The sequence below is a fragment of the Heptranchias perlo genome, chromosome 5 (genome assembly GCF_035084215.1).
Source record: "Heptranchias perlo isolate sHepPer1 chromosome 5, sHepPer1.hap1, whole genome shotgun sequence".
Classification (NCBI taxonomy): Eukaryota; Metazoa; Chordata; class Chondrichthyes; order Hexanchiformes; family Hexanchidae; genus Heptranchias; species Heptranchias perlo.
This window is the reverse complement of record NC_090329.1, coordinates 38,726,175-38,746,110: the sequence shown is the minus strand read 5'-3', so window position 1 is coordinate 38,746,110 and position 19,936 is coordinate 38,726,175. Positions and strand designations below refer to the sequence as shown.

Here is a 19,936-nt window from a genome sequence, read left to right as displayed (position 1 = left end):
ACTATATAAATGTTATTCACCATTTGAAGCATGGGACAATTTAAAATGATAGAACAGCTCAGTTGTACTAGAAATTAGCATTAACTTATGCTTTCATAACACCTCACATTGAATATTGGCTTTGGTTCTCTAGTGAACACTTGATAGCAACGTTTAGTTCTTTTAATTCTATTCTGGATGGAAAGCTCCATCCCCAGTGGGCATATTCCCAAAGGAAAAAAAATGACCCTTTTACTTGCCTTTAAAAACAACAATTGTTTAGTCGTTCAATGTGAAATACTTCTCTCACATCTAGGAATACAAAAATAACAGACTACTGCCCAATATCAATTTTTTTTAAATTTAAGACTACTTCCCCTTCCCCATGGAGACCTACCAAGGAGCCACTCAGTTGATATCAACCATAAGCCCCATTAGAGAATGGCCAAATAGCAGGTATACTTAGACAACTTTCCTTACTCCTCCTCCTCCTCCTCCTCCTAAGTAAAGCTCACAGTGGAGAGGATCTCCAAGATCGCGCATATCAACACAGACAACGGTAACCTTCAAGGAATCCCACACTCACCTGACGAAGGAGAAAGCCTCCGAAAGCTTGTGATTTTCAAATAAAACTGTTGGACTATAACCTGGTGTTGTAAGATTCCTTACATTTGTCCACCCCAGTCCATCACCGGCATCTCCACATCATGGCTAAGTAAAGCCAGTTATGAAATAACTATTCAATATCTCTGAAGTTTTTTTATCCTGGATTCCAGATGCACACCATCATTTTTAAGTGGACCAATATTCTTCCAAACTTTGAATGCTGCGTGTATATATTTGAAAAACCCGTTATTATTAATGGAGATGTCCTCAGCAATCTTATTTCCAAAGTTACTATTGGCAGTTTTTCCCACCTGCTTTTACATTATAATTTACTCAATCCCCCTCATACCAGATTCTTTGTTCATTCCTTAAACCATTCTGTACATGCCTACTTAACCACAGCAGCATCTTGTGCCTTTCCATCCCCCCTGATTTGGCTGGACTAAACTTTGTTTGTAGCCTCACAAACATTTCCTTAAATATATCCACCTGAACACACATTTTAAGATTTGATGTTGCCAGTTCAAAATACATATAGGGAATGATAGAAAAAGTGAATTGAGAGGTTTGTGAACTTGATGTATCAGCTTGGCTCAGTTAGTAGTAAATGTGTCTAGGTCAGAGATTGTGGCTTTGTGCCCCATTCCAGGGCTTGATGCATAATCTAGGCTGACACTAATGCAGTGCTTATGCTGGATATGCTGTCCTTTTGGTTAAACTAAGGTCCCATCAGCCTGTTTCTTCTGGTGTTATAGGTCCCAAGACATTATTCGAAGAATATCAGGGTATTCTTATGGTGTCATGGCCTCCCTCGACCAATACTGCCCAAAAACAAATCAACTGGTCATGCATCTCGGGACTGCTTACGCGATGTTGCTGGTGCAGAATGACTGTCTCATTTGCCCACGTAACCATCACTTCAGTTTAAAAAGTAATGGTGAGAAGTGCTTTGAGACATTTCAACATTAGGTGCTATATTTGTACGTGTAGCGTAAAATATGAAATTGTCAAATAGCAAATTGAATTATTTAGTAAAGTTTGAATTATTTACAATATAGATTGTAGAAAGCATAAGCTTGTGACCCTTGTAGCATATTGAGTCACTAGCATCCATGGAACACCCTCATTGCATCCAGAATTTCTGTGTAAAAGTTTTTCAATTGACTAAAAGCTCAAAACATTATTTGAATACAGTGCTAATTGGCTGAAATATCCAGTGGATTCACATTTAATCTGTCAAAAGCAGTTCCATTCACTTGGCAGGGAATAGAAGCTACCAATCAGCAATGAGTAATCAGCACAAAACTGAACAATCACATCAGTCAAAAAATATTGTTCCAAATTCTTTTGAAGACCAACTATTGCCCAAAAATTACTACATTGCAGTGCTCTACACACAAATCAATGCTCCTGGCCGTGCCAAATTGATTCCACTCTCATGAGATTTTCACCCCACTCATCAAACGCACTTTCTCTTCATTAAAACAGCCTAAGCAAATAGAACTGTCCTTCTAAGTAAAGCAAGACATCAGTACTCTTTTAAATCAATTTGGTCATTGACATGATCTTTTACAATCTCATGAGACACTCTTTGAAAGACAAAGTGATTTGTTTTCAATAGAATATCAATGAATTTCTAGACATTTTCTGCAAAACATGTTTGCACATGATGCTAATGAATAAAAGCAAAGCCATTTTTCCTACATAATAGAGACATCCCTTATCATCCTGCAGCAAACTACGGATTATAATTTGATATTAGAAGGACATCAAGCACAGACTGTCCTTTTGGGCAAGTCCAGGACCTGACAGATTTTATCCCGCTAGATAACAGGAGGGCAAAAAGATTACTTGCCCTGTAGATATTCATTCATCAAAGAAATAATCTGCCACACAATTCTGTAGTGGGCTGGTTATGGGATAAATGGCCATGTGCAAGTCAGCATCTTTGAGGTCTACAGCAGATGAGAGAATACCAGGCATCACAGCTACTGATGTAACCAACTGAGGGCTATAATTGAGAGTACCTCACAACAAAAAAAGTGCTGATACATTCCTGAAACCAAATATAGTTCTCTTCCACATACATAATTACACAGAATTTTACTGCACAGAAACAGGTCATTTGGCCCAACAGGTCTTTGCCAGCATTTATGCTCCACACAAGCCTCCTTCCACATTACTTAAAGTCATCTACCCAGGTTCCTTTGGATTGGAGATGCACAAACCACTGCTTTGAGGAGGTGGAGTTCAATTTGGTCCAGATGGATGCTTACGGCAATGCCCTATCACCTCAAAGTTTTTCATATCTGTACTTTCTTTAGTGATGTTCATTACGTTATGTTAGCAGGTGCACCACACAAACTTCCCAAAGCAGAATACAAGGTTAGACCAGCAAAGCAACAAGAAAGAATGCAAAGAAAATGGCATCAAAACTGAACCGTTTCAAAGCAGCCATAAACCAAGAGACCTAGGTTAGAACAATTTGCATTTATTTTGCGCCTTGAACATAACAAAATGTCCCAAGGTGCTTCACAGGATTGTAATCAAACAAAGATTTACACCAAGCCAAAGGAGATATTAGGACAGGTGAGGTATGCTGGGAAGCAGGGAAGCCGTCATTTTCCAATCCTCCCTGGCTACAGGCGTGGTGCCGGAGGATTGCAAACCGTTGTTTAAAAAGGGAGAAAGGGATACACCAAGTAATGATAGACCAGTCAGTATAACCTCGGTGGTGGGCAAATTAATGGAATCAATTCTGAGGGACAGCATAAATCGTCATTTAGAAAGGCACGGGTTAATCAAGGACAGTCAGCATGGATTTGTTAAGGGAAGTTCGTGTCTGGCTAACTTGACTGAATTTTTTGAGGAGGTAACAAGGAGGGTCGAAGAGGGTAACGCGTTTGATGTCGTCTCCATGGATTTTAGAAAAGCTTTTGACAAGGTCCCACATGGCAGACTGGTCAAAAAAGTAAAAACCCATGGGATCCAAGAGAAAGTGGCAAGTTAGATCCAAAACTGGCTCAGTGGCAGGAAGCAAAGGGTAATGGTCGACAGGTGTTTTTGTTACTGGAAGGCTTTTTCCAGTGGGGTTCTACAGGGCTCAGTACTAGTTCCCTTGCTTTTTGTGCTATATATTAATGATTTGGACTTAAATGTAGGGGCTTGATCAAGAAGTTTGCAGATGATACAAAAATTGGCCCTGTGGTTGATAGTGAGGAGGAAAGCTGTAGATTGCAGGAAGATATCAATGGACTGGTCAGGTGGGCAGAAAAGTGGCAAATGGAATTCACTCCAGAGAAGTGTGTGGTAATGCATTTGGGGACGGAAAACAAGGCAAGGGAATACACAATAAATGGGAGGATACTGAGAGGTGTAGAGGAACAGAGAGACCTTGGAGTGCATGTCCACAGATCCCTGAAGGTAGCAGGGCAAGGTAGTTAAGGTGGTTAAGGCATATAGAATACTTTCCTTTATTAGCCGAGGCACAGAATATAAGAGCAGGGAGGTTATGCTAGGAGTGTATAAAGCACTAGTTAGGCCACACTTGAGTATAGCATACAGTTCTGGTCACCACATTACAGGAAGGATGTGAATGCACAAGAGAGGGTACAGAGGAGATTTACGAGGATGTTGCCAGGGCTGGAGAATTTTAGCTATGAGGAAAGACTGGACAGGCTGGGGTTGTTTTCTTTGGAATAAAGGAGGCTGAAGGGAGATTTAATTGAGGTGTATAAAATGATGACGGGACTAGATAAGAGTGGATAGAGAGGACCTATTTCCCTCAGCAGAGGGGTCAGCGACTAGGGGGCATAGATTTAAAGCAATTGATAGAAGGATTAGAGGGGAGCTGAGGAGAATTCTTTTCACCCAGAGGGTGGTGGGGCTCTGGAATCACTGCCTGAAAGGGTGGTAGAGGCAGAAACCCTCAATTCATTTAAAAAGTACTTGGATATGCACTTGAAGTGCCGTAACCTACAGGCTACAGACCAAGCGCTGGAAAGTGGGATTAAGCTGGCTAGCTCTTTTCGGCCGGCACAGACATGTTGGGCTGAATGGCCTCCCTCTGTACTGTAATTTTCTATGATTTTTTTTAAAAATGACATTTCCTCACCCATTCATTTTACTAACAGCTTGTGACATTATGTACCAAAAAAAGATTTGGTGTACCATAATAATAGGTAAAGCATAAAGTAAACTCAAACTGATGTTTCCAGAGTACAAATGCAGAAGTAAAGGCAATAATGACAAATTCATGCGTAGCTTCAACAGAAACCAAAATGCTTAAACCGCGCCAGCAAAACCCCTTCTTCTCTCTCCTAAAGATGTCGACGCATGCTGAGGACAATTCCACTGGGACTGTTAGCCGCTTCATCTAAGGGGTTATTCTTCATATGTGAACCTGGACTGTAAGGGGTAAATTTTAACCCCACGAACGGGTGGGTTGGGAGCAGGTGGGAAGGTAAAAATTGTAAAATAAAGTAAAACCCGAACCCAACCCGCCCACTTCCGGTTTTAACTGAGGCGGATGAGTCAGTGAAATCTTTTCAGGAGGCTGCGGGCCTCTATTTTAATAGGTTTTTTTTAAAACTCTTGGGGGCTGGGATTCCCAGGCCTTCTGCTTCATGCTATATAACAGGAGGCAAGAAGGCCCAGATCAACAGATAAGTGCCTTTATTGCACTACTTGTGGGCCAGGAGGAGCAGGAGTGTTTCCTCCAGGCCCAACAAGCCTACCTGCAATCCCACACAAGCCATTGACCGACCGCCCCCTTCCCCCCACCCCCCATGACTGAGCCCCTGATGACCAACTCCCCCCAATGACCACCAACCCTGTGATTTCCCCCGATGACCGAATCAAGTGTGCAGCAGAAAACCATTCATGATTCAGTACTAACTAACTGATGGTCTCAAAAGGACCGCATGGATTATTGTCCTGAAAGAACTGTCAAACTGGTGCAGTAAAAGTTGCTCTGAGAGATTCAAGGGAAAGGCACAATGCTGCAGCAGTGTAGAGAAAATTTTACTCAAACCTTTTTGCAATGGAGAGTTCTGAGCAAGGATTTATTCCAGAACCACTCTTATGCAGCCTAATTACAGCAATTGCATGTACTTATCATTTTTACACATTTGCATATTTGTTGTTTTAATCTTAACCCCCTCACTCTGCAGCATCCCAGAGCTGTTAAGCATTATGAAAATTGGGTACCAATGTTCTACATCTAATGTAGATTATATTTGTTTTCTCTAGTTTCTCTCCCATCTCTCCTCATGCCTTCTCCAAGCTCATCTCCTGCATGAGACCATTTCCCCACTAAACTGCTGACCATCCAACTTCCCTTCCTGGCCCTCTTGCTAGCTGACATTGTAAATGGTTCCCTCTCCTCAGGTATTGTCCCCCTCCCTTTCAAATATGCAGTCATAACCTCCCTCCTCAAAAAACCCAAACTTGGCCGCTCTGTCTTTGTAAACTATCACCCCATCTCCAACCAGCCTTTCCTCTTCAAAGTCCATAAACATGTTGTTGCCTCCCAAATCCTTGCCCATCTTTCCCACAACTCCATATCTGAACCTCTCCAATCAGGTTTCTGCCCCGCCAAAGCACTGAAACAGCCCTAATCAAAGTCACAAATGACATCCTCCTTGACTGTGACCGTGGTGCATTATCCCTCCTCATCCTTCTCAATCCATCTGCAGCCTTTGAAGCGACCAACCACACCATCCTCCTCCAACACGTCTAATTCGTTGTCCAACCGAGTAGGACTGCCCTCGCCTGATTCCACTCACGTATCCAGTCGTAGCCAGATAATCTCCTGCAATAGCTTCTCTTACCGCCCCTGCAATGTCATCCCTGGAGGCCCCAACGATCTACCCTTGGCCACCTCCTATTTCTCATCTACATGCTGCTCCACGGCAAAAATCTTCCGAAGACATAGCATCAGGGTCCACATGTAGGCTGACGACACCCAGCTCTACCTCACCCCCCACCTCTCTCAACCCTTCATTGCTTCTGTGTTGTCAGCCTGCTTGTCTGACTTCCAGTCCTGGATGAGCTGCAATTTTGAAATGGTAGGTTTCCTGTCAGTATATCCAGTTTTGGCACTGTATCCAAATTTTGTAATGGTGAGTCATGTGTCCAAAACTAGGTATACTGACAGGAAACCCACTATTACAAGATTGCAAATGAAACCACCAAAAAGTAGATATTGTTTATTTAACATTCACTACAGGAGAAATTTTGCAAGGCTCTGCTCATCTACACCAAGAGAATAGGCCAGGAATAGGACACTAACACTTCGGGCCTATTCTACAACCCATGCTCTCATCTAGCAAGGCTCCAAGCTGTGAGCAGTGCCTAGCAAAAATTACCCCTTAAATTTACAGTGGCAAACAGGACCCAAGCAATGATTTTTTTTCTGTAGATTCTGCATCCATTTACTACCAAGTTATTTGAGAACTGGGCCAAATTGAATCTTAAACCTATAAAACTCTCCTTCACAAACAAGTTTTCATTGACCTTTCTGCTTCAGCGGTTTCCCTTTTAGCCACAACTGCAGAACAGGAATGCAGTCTGACTGCACTGATCTTTCAAACCTCTGCCTTGCCACCCCTTTATTAGGATCATAAGACCTTTTGAAGAAACTAATGCTTGGCTTAAAAAAATATATTCCATGTACTAGGTACCACAGGGATATGTCAAATTGCCAACAACAAAAATTTGGTTGTAACTTTTGATTTATTCCACAAAAGCTAATTGCAAAAGACTTTTGATTTTGTAAATGTTATTCTCTAACGCCTTCAAACATTTACATACCTTACAGCATTCGGCATGGGGCAACAAAGGGGATAGGGTAGGAGATGGGGAGTTTAAACTCACCAAAATAGCACAACTACTCTCCAGAGATGCCAATATGCATCATTTTTTCCTTGGAGTTACAAGCTGAGATGTCATCACAGACTTTGATCATACTATTGGAATAGCAGCTGTAGAAATCAGGCAAACAAAAATACCCCAAAACCACCACACTTGTCTTGGTCTATTAGTGATCACTGTGCTGGGCTTTCATTTGTATTTGTGAAATTTGCTTATTCAATTATAGGGTTGAATGATGTTGCCACTTCCATCTATGTGGAAAGGATGGTTGGGGCATGTTATATCTGAGAATATTGTTTTTGGATTGGACTGAGATTTGAGACAACTATGGCAAGGAAAAATATCAGCTCTCCCCTCCCCCCCACACACCCACCTAAAAGGGAGAATTCTGGCTGATTGCTGAAAACACTGGAGGGGAATGAGACAAATTTCTTCATACCTAGTGTTATGGAAATAAATGTTTTTAAACAGGACTGAGTCAACTAATTATAGCCAGCAGAAGGAAGGAGAAAAGGAGAATCAAAATAAAAAGAAATACTTCAAAAAGAGCCTCATCAATACTTTTAACATCCATATAGATATTAACATCAACTGTATTTTCCTAGCAAATCCTGTTTATATACGAAGAATGTAGTTTGATGGCTAAAATAAGTCTTGTAAAGTTATAACCTTCAAAGATTTAAAACAGAAAATGTCTTATTCATGCAGTTTTAAAATAGAATTAAAATACCCAACTTGGCAAAAAAGCACATTTTCTCAGAATTTCTTTTTTGGGAATTGTTCCAATCAACAATAGAACTGGACTACAGAAAGGAAGGACACTGGCACAATACTAAAATATAATTATAAAATACAACCTTCTGTATTTTGTAGAAATGATAGCCACATAAAATGCACAGACTACAAAAAGCAGATTATGTACCCACCCAGACACTCAATTACATTCCTGAGTCTTCATGTACGTATTGTTCTCACATAGTACTGTCTCTGTGAGTTACATTACATGGACATGCCAGACTTTTGCAGAGCAAGGGATTAAAATATCTTGCATATGCAAGCTTACTCACTTCACAGCAGGTATGGATTGTTTCCCAATCACTTCAATAGCATTTAAGGAGAAAATGTTCACAGGTCTACACTAGCAGCACAAGCCTTTGTCTAGCCAGGGCGGCAGCGGGTGGGGGGGGGGGGGGGGGGGGAAAGAGAGCGGGGAAGAAGAGTTATTGCCCCAAAAGTATATCGGCTGGATGTCAATTTTTCACCAGTCAGGCTACATTGGTATCAGCAGATTTTTGGCACATACAAGCCTCATTAAGGGTGTGGAAGTAATACAAACGGGGACCAGACCTCCCTCCCTCCCCAACATTTTCCGTGATTTGCTCTAGAAACATACCATTATAAAACAGGCACACTTTCAAACTGATTTCCTGGCTTTCAGCACTGAGTTTTTTTATAAAGATGTGAATAGCTGGTTTCTGATAAGAGCGAGAGCTATTATTTTTGCCTTTATAGTATGTGTTTGCGGCACTGTTTGGTGCAGTCAGTTCTGTGCATTTAGAAGTATAATTTCGCATTTTACTTTTTCCTCACTTTGTTTTTTCACCTCCTACCATCATTCAAGGGAGCTTCAGTCTGTTAAGAGGCTCTGCTGATAGGGATTTTTTAAAAATTCGTTCATGGGATGTGGGCGTCGCTGGCGAGGCCGGCATTTATTGCCCATCCCTAATTGCCCTTGAGAAGGTGGTGGTGAGCCGCCTTCTTGAACCGCTGCAGTCCGTGTGGTGAAGGTTCTCCCACAGTGCTGTTAGGAAGGGAGTTCCAGGATTTTGACCCAGCGACGATGAAGGAACGGCAATATATCTCTTGTCCTCAGGGAGCTAGAGGGTACAAAAGAGTTCCACGGCCAGGAGCAAAGGAAAGTTCATCTGCACTTGAAGCAGGCTGCACAAACCCAGCGTTACCCAAGTAAGCCAATCCATACATGTGCATGAATCATCTACACTCCACTAGATTTACCCATTTCCAGGTTCGAACTGTGCCCTTGATGTGCCATCTTGTTGTACAAGCAAAAACAGTGTTCAGATGCTGGTAGTTGAAGGAGCACATGCACAGTGGCAGACACATGGCAGATAAAATTGAATGCGGAGAAGTGTGAAGTGATGCATTTTGGAAGGAAGAATGAGGCTAGGCAATATAAACTAAATAGTACAATTTTAAAGGGGATGCAGGAACAGAGAGATCTGTGGGTTCACATACACAAATCTTGGAAGGTGGCAGGACAAGTTGATAAGGCTGTCAAAATAGCATATGGGATCCTTAGCTTTATAAACAGAGGTATAAAAGTACAAAAGCAAGGAAGTTATGCTTAATCTTTATAAATCACTGGTTAGGAATCAGGTTGAGTATTGTGTCCAATTCTTTAGAAAGGATGTCAAGGCCTTGAAAAGGGTGCAGAGATTTACTAGAATGATACCAGGGATGAGAGACTTCAGTTATGTGGAGAGACTAGAGAAATTGGGATTGTTCTCCTTAGAGTAGAGAAGGTTAAGAGGAGATATAATAAATGTGCTCAAAATTCTGAAGGGTTTCGAGAAGAGTAAATATGGAGACACCGTTCCCACTGGCAGGAGGGTGGACGCAACATTGAATCTTGTCATTATCTGCTGACAGAATGGTGCACTGCTGTCTACTGGGAAGGATATCCTGAAGTGTCAAATAAAAACAACTTGCATTTTTATAGCGCCTTTAACGCAGTAAAACGGCCCAAAGCGCTTCACAGGAGCGTTATCAAACAAACTTTGACACCGGGCTACATAAGGGGCTATTTGGACTGGTTTGGTCAAAAAGGTAGGCTTAAGGATCGTCTTAAAGGGGAGAGAGGCAGAGAGGTTTAGGGAAGGAATTCCAGAGCATAGGGCCTAGGCAGCTGAAGGCATGGCCACTAATGGTGGAGCGATTAAAATCAGGGATGCGCAAGAGGCCAGAACTGGAGGAGCGGAGAGATCTTGGAGGGGTGTAGGGCTGGTAGAGGTTACAGAGATAGGGTGGGGCGAGGCCATGGAGGGATTTGAAAACAAGGGCGAGAATTTTAAAATCGAGGTGTGGCCAGACAGGGAGCAAATGTAGGTCAGCGAGCACAGGGGCGATGGGTGAATGGGACTTGGCATGCGTTAGGATACTGGCAGCAGAGTCTTGGATAAGCTCAAGTTTACGGAGGGTGCAAGGTGGGAGGCTGGCCAGGAGAGCATTGGAATTGTCCAGTCTAGAGGTAACAAAGGTATGGATGAGGGATTCAACAACAGATGAGCTGAGGCAGGGGTGGAGATGGGAGATGTTACAGAGGTGGAAGTAGGTGGTCTTGGTGATGGAGCGGATATGGGTTTGGAAGCTCAGCTCAGGGTCAAATAGGACGCCACGGTTGCGAACAATCTGACTTGGTGTCTGAGAGTGACCAAGGAGAGGGATGGAGTCGGTGGCTTGGGAACGGAGTTTGTGGCGGGGACCGAAGACAATGGCTTCGGTCTTCCCAATATTTAGTTGGAGGAGCTTTCTGCTCATCCAGTACTCAAGCAGCGTGACAAATCAGAGGCAGTGGAGCAAACAAGGGAGGTGTGGTGAGGTAGGACTGAGTGTCGTCAGCGTAACTGCGGAACCTGATGTTGTGCTTTCAGATGATGTCACCGAGGGGCAGCGTGTATATGAGAAATAAGGGGGGGCGGGGGGGGTTGAGGACTCCAGAGCTAACAGTGCGGGGAGAGAAGTCATCGGAGGTGATTCTCCGGCTATGACTGGATAGATAGGAGTGGAGCCAGGCAAGGGCAGTCCCACCCAGCTGGACGACAGAGGAGAGGTGTTGGAGAAGGATGGTGTTGTCAACTGCATCAAAGGCTGCAGACAGGTTGAGAAGAATGAGGTGGGATAGCTTACCACGGTCACAATCACATAGGAAGTCATTTGTGACTTTGATAAACAAAGCAACCCACCACACCCATCTTACGCAGCTGTAGGTCCGTTTAGCCAGCCATCTAGTGCTTTACTGTTTAGTCACGGAATATATTTTGTGTCTCCATGTTTGGTTTCTTTTCATTTCATTTTCACCTGGCAATTCTTCTCTTTCAAAAAGTAGCTGACATATTTCCCTACATTACAACAGTGGCTACACTTTTTTTTTATAAAGTACTTCACTGGCTGTAAAGCATTTTGGGAAATTCTGAGATCGTGAAAGGCGCTATATAAATGCAAGTTCTTTCTTTCTATATGTGTGCACCCTGGAGTCCTGGGGGTTATATATAGAGTTTAAATCCATATTCCCATGAATTTGCACATATCTCAAGTTGTTGATACAAACAGATCTTAGGGTTCTGATTTAGGATTTATCCATCAATGAGACAACAGTGCTAAAAAGAGCACCATTCATGCCTCCAAGCCCACAAATTTAAAAATGGACAAACGAGTGAGTAAGAAATAAAAATAAAAGTGCAAATAGGACCGAGTTCCCTGGGCTTCAAGAGCCAATTGACTAGGACTCGGGTCGCACGTGGCCCATGGGATGCAGTTCGTACATCAATCTATAAGACCAAGATTGAAAATAGTTAAAAAAAAGGAAACTGTGATTGCGTGATGTCGAGCCTGATTTTAAAAGCCTAACAAATGTAGCTGAAAGGAAAAACTAAGAAAATAAGGAGTTCCACAGTTTTGAGGTCTTAGACAAGAATCATTTGGAGTAGAAGAATTTGCAATGGGTTTCGATTTTAACACATTGAGGATGTAAGGAAAGCTAAGAGAATGTAGGACAGCTAACAGGAAGAGAGGAAAGTTCAGCTGAACACTGACAAGAGGAATATGTATTGATAAAATGAAGAGACAAGAAAGGTTGCACTCGGGAGAGAGCTTGGAGGCTAGAGGGGAGAAAGAGAGAATCATCGATCTCTATTGTATCTAGAAGTACAAGAGAAATGTTAGTGGAGCCTCCCCATCCGAGGGCCCAATATTCTTGCCCTGTCACTGGATAGCTTTCCTGATGCAAATAACTTCCTGTGTGAGTTTTTGCTGCTGTCAAGATAATGTAATCATTCATGCTCGAATTTATGCTATTAGATTAAATGAGAAACACCCACTGGATTTCATAAACACATGCAAATTAACAAGATTCTTACTGAATGGGACAATTTATGTAGATGTATTTCATCCAGGACTATTCTCCAATATTAAACCCACCATAGGACTAAAAGTACTCATGGAATCTAAGAATGTTGCAGCACAGAAACAGGTAATTTACCCATCAAGTCTAGTGTTTTCTCCATTTAAGCCACCTAATCTAATCCAACTGCCCTAGTCGCTCCCCACACTCTATTTTTCAACCAAATGTCTAATTACTTTTTAGAAGAATTTATTGGATTTAATAAAGTAAAGAGAAAACGCCCTCAAACTTGCAGAAACTATGTGGGGGGGGGGGGGGGGGGGTCAACCCCCAAATCCAGGCATCGCCATGCGCGATTAACCCGCACCCGGTGGTTCTGATGCAGGCTGCATGTGAGATTCGTGCTGCCTGGTCATTTACCGGATTGTAGCGCAGCAGCCAGGTCTGTCTGCATTGTTCTCACCAGGTATTACATGAGTTGCTCACACCTCTTAAAGGCAGCCTGTACCTCTTATGTGCAAAATAAAAGATACGGGTCCGCACGGCATCTGAACAGAGATCAGACATCGCACATGTAAAACACAGATGCAGGTCCCGTCCATATGTTTACAAACTGTTGAGCTATGTTAAAACATTGAATAAAGATTGCGCACTACTAAATCCCACATCCTCCAATCTGCACGTCGGACCTCACCTCTGCCAATCTGAGTTTGTACCAGGTCAGCAAGAGAGCATGCACGAAGGTTCACCACTGATACAAGAGGCCTTAAAGCAAGAGGTGGACAAAAGGAGAGGCATCCTACATCCGAAGGAGGGCAAGAAGCCCTCCAAATATATGCTCAAGGGGCAGTGGGAGGCAGTAGGGAACGAAGTCAATGCCAGGCACATGGATGCAGTGCAGGAAGAAGTTCAATGATTTGACGCGAATGGTCAAGGTGGGAGAGGTCAAGTGGCATCTCCTACCAACTGCACCACGAGCCGCATCCACTGCTCCACGCACTACACCCATCGCCCACATACCACTCAACTCTTCCACTCAACACTCAACTCTTCCACTCAACACTCAACTCTTCCACTCAACACTCAACTCTTCCACTCAACACTCAACTCTTCCACTCAACACTCAACTCTTCCACTCAACACTCAACTCTTCCACTCAACACTCAACTCTTCCACTCAACACTCAACTCTTCCACTCAACACTCAACTCTTCCACTCAACACTCAACTCTTCCACTCAACACTCAACTCTTCCACTCAACACTCAACTCTTCCACTCAACACTCAACTCTTCCACTCAACACTCAACTCTTCCACTCAACACTTCCACTCAACACTCAACTCTTCCAATCAACACTCAACTCTTCCAATCAACACTCAACTCTTCCAATCAACACTCAACTCTTCCAATCAACACTCAACTCTTCCAATCAACACTCAACTCTTCCAATCAACACTCAACTCTTCCAATCAACACTCAACTCTTCCAATCAACACTCAACTCTTCCAATCAACACTCAACTCTTCCAATCAACACTCAACTCTTCCAATCAACACTCAACTCTTCCAATCAACACTCAACTCTTCCAATCAACACTCAACTCTTCCAATCAACACTCAACTCTTCCAATCAACACTCAACTCTTCCAATCAACACTCAACTCTTCCAATCAACACTCAACTCTTCCAATCAACACTCAACTCTTCCAATCAACACTCAACTCTTCCAATCAACACTCAACTCTTCCAATCAACACTCAACTCTTCCAATCAACACTCAACTCTTCCAATCAACACTCAACTCTTCCAATCAACACTCAACTCTTCCAATCAACACTCAACTCTTCCAATCAACACTCAACTCTTCCAATCAGATGCTTCCTCTCACCCTCGCACATTACCACAGTTGCAAGCCGCATACCCACAACTCACAGGTCACATACACTGGCAGTTATTCAATCATGACAGGCACATCACTCAAACATCCTGCAGAACACTCACCGACACACGTCCCACTTTCTTGCAGGAGAAGGTGGCGGATAACAGGAGGTAGCAAGTGGCAGTGGCTTTTAGCCCCTCGAGCCTGTTCCGCCATTCATGGTTGATCTGTGACCTAACTCCATATACCTGCCTTAGCTCCATACCCCGTAATACCCGTGGTTAACAAAAATCTATTAATCTCAGATTTAAATATAACAATTGAGCTAGCATCAATTGTCATTTGCAGAAGAGTGCTCCGAACGTCTATCACCCTTTGAGTGTAGAAGCATTTCCTAACTTCAATCCTGCAAGTCCTGGCTCTAATTTTTAGGCTATGTCCCCATGTCACATTATTCAAGTATAGGAGACCCCCAAAAATAGGTACAAATGCATCAGCAGCTAGAAGCACGAATCCAGCAACTAACTGTAAATCCTGCATGGACCCTTTAAATAGCACTGCTGGGGGGGGTCCTCCGGGCTGTCTGTGACATGTTCAGCGGTCGTGCTTAAGACAAGGCATTGGCTGGAGCGTTGAGTACCAAAATGGTATCTATCCACAGTTGCACACTGATCTAACACATGTTCTCCTTACTTTACATGCTGCTAGCGTTCTTCATTTGCGCCTGCACGAACCTCTTTACCAAGATGGTGTCCGGCGCATGTCACGCTAGAAGCGTGCGCGCGCATTCCAGATGCCATTTTGGGACCTCGGGAGGCCACATAGTGCCTGAAAAATGCCCGCTACATGGTCGAATTTCTAGCCCTATACGTTTTCTCACGTTAGTTCTCTTATCTTTGCTGCCTTCCAACCTGCACAATAACGAATAACATTTTCAGGACAAAAATTATAATTCAAAAATCAGTAGTTTGAAAAGACACACACACTAACCATATTAAACAATGCTGCTGTGCAGTTCTAAGTTAGAAGTTACCATTAATGGAGCCAGAAATAGAAACGAAAACTGCTAGAAACACATTGCAGATCTGGCAGCATCTAAAAAGAGATGGATCAATTAATGTTTCAAACATAGACACTTTGTCAGACGTCCAAACTGGAAGAGATAACCAAGGCCCTGCAAGATTAAAAACATGAGGGAGGGGATGAATACAGGTAAAAAGTCAAGAGACGGGTGTATATATATTTTTTAAAAAGCAATTAATGGTCAATAGTCTGAACAGGTTACTTAGTTAGCTGGAAAGAGATAGAAAACTAGTGAACTGTATATCATCTCAATCAGCCAGTGAAAAGATTGAGTCAGATTTTGCTGTAAAAATAACGGTGAGGCTAATAGTGCTCACCATTATTCATGTGCAAATTGGACTGTAACTTCACTAACGCAGTTAAACATGGAAATCCGGAAGCTACTGGCCGAGATGTGATGCTCCTCCAAAAGCTGCGTGAGAATGGCTTTGTTTGGCTCCCCAACGACATGAAGTTCCTGTACTTACCTGATAGATACGGACTAAACGCACCAAAAAAAGTTAGGGCTTGTTTATTCCAGTGTAAGTACCATTTTAATGGCGTGGTAAGTCTTAATTACTGCCAAACAACCTCTCTGACACTGAAAATTACAAGTGTAGAGTCTCAATTCTTCAGGTATTAGATATTGTTAGACATTTTTTTTAAATTTAAATGAAACATTTTGTTTTACTTTTTCTTTCTATCTCCTTTAACTGTATCTCTTAATTCAATCTTTCTTTCCCTCTCTTTGTTTTGCTTACTGTACCTGATTTGACATTGAATTCACTATTCTAACTTACACTTCCTGGTTCAGTCTCTCCACTGCTCATTAACGATGCTTCAATCTGACTGGTTAAGGAGATATCCAGCTGCTTGTCCTGTTTACACAGGTCCAAAGTATCCTGTAGAGGGCGCCACACTTTTTGGCTCTCTAATTTACAGGAACTTGCAGTGCAAAAGCTAACAGAAAGTCTATGGGCAAGGGCAAGTCTAACGAATGGCGTGTCCGCTCATAACAAAATCCGGCCCATTAGAACAAAAGGGCTGTGAAAACCACCTCTTTTTTGGTCAACTGGGTAACATACGGAGAAACCCATCACTAAGGCCACTGATTTTATAGTTTTCATGGAAAAGGGGACGTAAATGTAGGATTTTTTAAAAATTTGTTCATGGAATGTGGGCATTGATGGCAAGACCAGCATTTATTGCCCATCCCTAATTGCCCTTGAGAAGGTGATAATGAGCCGCCTTCTTGAACTGCTGCAGTCCATGTGGTTACGGTTCTCCAAAAGTGCTGTTAGGGACGGAGTTCCAGGATTTTGACCCAGCGATGATGAAGGAACGGTGATATATTTCCAAGTCGGGATGGTGTGTGACTTGGAGGGGAACGTGCAGGTGGTGGTGTTCCCATGTGCCTGCTGCCTTTGTCCTTCTAGGTGGTAGAGGTCGCGGGTTTGGGAGGTGCTGTCGAAGAAGCCTTGGCGAGTTGCTACAGTGCATCCTGTGGATGGTACACACTGCAGCCACGGTGTGCCGGTGGTGAAGGGAGTGAATGTTTAGGGTGGTGGATGGGGTGCCAATCAAGCGGGATGCTTTGTCCTGGATGGTGTCGAGCTTCTTGAGTGTTGGTGGAGCTGCACTCATCCAAGCAAGTGGAGAGTATTCCATCACACTCCTGACTTGTGCCTTGTCGATGTTGGAAAGGCTTTGTGGAGTCAGGAGGTGAGTCACTCACCAAAGAATACCCAGCCTCTGATCTGCTCTTATAGCCACAGTATTTATGTGGCTGGTCCAGTTAAGTTTCTGGTCAATGGTGACCCCTAGGATGTTGATGGTGGGGGATTCGGCGGAGGTAATGCCGTTAAATGTCAAGGGGAGGTGGTTAGACTCTCTCTTGTTGGAGATGGTCATTGCCTGGCACTTGTCTGGCGTGAATGTTACTTGCCACTTATCAGCCCAAGCCTGGATGTTATCCAGGTCTTGCTGCATGCAGGCACGGACTGCTTCATTATCTGAGGGGTTGCGAGTGGAACTGAACACTGTGCAATCATCAGCGAACATCCCCATTTCTGACCTTATGATGGAGGGAAGGTCATTGATGAAGCAGCTGAACAGGGCAGTGTCCTAGGCCCAACCATGAACAACTCAGGGGATTTGATCTCTAAATGACTGGAAATAGTCCTGGAATTCTGTGCAATTAAACAGTTTTTGACTTATTCAGTCAACATAAACCCAGTGACCCTAAATTATAAATGGGCAGAATCACAGAATGTGATCCCCAAAACGTGTAAAATTTCCAGAATCCAATGTCATAGAAACAGAATTTGACTTATTCAGTCACTGCAAATCACAAACTCTGTCCATCACCTTGCTCACTATCTCTAAATTAAACTACAAGGAAATTCACACAGGTAGAGCTTCTGTTTGTATGATGGGTAATACACTGTCTTCCAATAGGGACATACCCCATTTATCAAAGTCCTGAGAGCTTAAGTGTAGGATGGGCAACTGCCACGGGTTAGCGATCCCCAAGTGTACACATACGTGCTATTGGAGTTTACCCAGCTCAAAACCAGCACAGAACAATGGTAAACATCCCACTGCTTTTCCAGCTGGGGACCACCTTACCTGTAATGTCATTAGCTTGCAGGATTATTTGGAGCAGAATGGGAAGAATCCATGGTACCTGGGACAGGTTTAATCCCCTTGCTCCCATTAATAATCTAAACTGATTGGTCAATTATCAAGAGTGCCCTGGAGTACTGTGGACCTGTCTGGTTTAGATATCAGGTTACAAGTCTAACACAGGGGACGGACTCATTTCCATTGTCAGGCATGTCAAGTTGGAACCATCTTGACACAAAGAAACCCTGCTTACCTCCTCCTTCCCTTCACCACAAAAGAGGATAATCACTAGTTGGTCATTAAACAACTGACGAACACAAGTTTGATCCTCAACCAGGCAGACAGCACATAACAGGATCTCGTCACAAGCAGCATAAGCAACACAACTCACCACAAAATGTGTGCACTGCCATCATCCTCCTGACTGCGGCATGAATACACATCCCACCTGAACAGGAGGTCATACCTTCAGCAACAATTTCTCGCCACGCTGCAACCGAGCGAGTGCATAGTCTCATACCTTCCAGAGCTTTTTAGGGTGGTGATGGTGGCGAAAATTCCTCCAAAATACAGTCTAAATTCACTATAATGAACCCCCGTGGGACCTACAAGATCGTAATCAGATTGTTCACTGTTTGGCAATTTGCATCAGAAAAATAAAGAAATTACCAATTTGATTTGAACGTCATTATATTCTGTTAATTGCTTCATACTATTTGTGGCTTTCTCAACGTATGCTGTTTCTATCTTGTTAACCAGTCCAAAAAGATCCTCAGTTCCAGGTAACGACTGTGAAGTTTTGCACAGTTGCAATTGCCTTTCTGAACTCATCCAGTGAAGGGATAACTGGTTCTGTGCTTTCCACATCCTCATCATCAGAAGTTCCCTAATCCTCTCCCCGACTAATGGCACTGATTCAATAATGTCCTCGTTGCTCGTGTAGGGGTTTGGTTTTCTTGAAATTCAATTTCCTGTCATTTTGTTTCTGAAATTCCTTGTGTATCACATTCCTCTCTAACAGACGGCAATTCTTTCTTTTGATCACCATTTTCTGCAGACCATCCAGCATGTTTTTCCTTTATGATCCAAATCATTGATGATCTGAAGTTTTGTTTTCAGAGAAAAAGACGATCTCTTACTCACCATCTTCACGCAGGTTGCCTGGCTGTAGTTATTCCATGCCTGTTTCCTCCCCATGCCCTTTGCCTCATTTCAGTTTGTGTGTGGGCTGTCTTAAGAGACAACGAATACATATATCATGCAGGAATCGCACTACAATTGGTTATCTTTCAATTAACCTCAGCTTGAATTCCATCGTTGTATCCTGGTTGGCCTGGGTCAATCCAGTGAGTATACTCACTAGTTGGTTATTAGACAACTGACAAGCACAGGTTTGAGTCCTTGCAAAATAGGTACCAGAAGGTCCTCACAAACAGCATGGTGAGGCACACAACTCATTATAAAATGTGTAAATGCATTACCGCCATCTTTAGGGGATACAACACATCCTATCAAGCAGCAATTCCATTGGTTGGAGATCCAAAGTGTCGGCCACATCCGTTTGTTTCCCTGCAACCCAACCACATTGAGAATAACCTCGAGATATATTAGCATCTGTTCGTATACCTGGCCTCCAGCACATATCATCCCAAGTGTGTCAGGATCTCATCAGATATACGACAGAAATCTGCCTTATGCATATCAAAAGCGCCTATACAGGGCAGCTTGCAACATGCCAGCCACCTTTATGTCCTAAACTATCAATTCCAGTGC

At 43.0% G+C, this 19,936-nt stretch overlaps 1 protein-coding gene across 1 annotated transcript in view; it reads right to left on the bottom strand.

Annotated features, from left to right (window-relative positions):
- asap2a (ArfGAP with SH3 domain, ankyrin repeat and PH domain 2a) overlaps positions 1–19,936 on the bottom strand; it is a 216,825-nt gene that overhangs the window by 186,269 nt on the left and 10,620 nt on the right. The window lies entirely within an intron of this gene.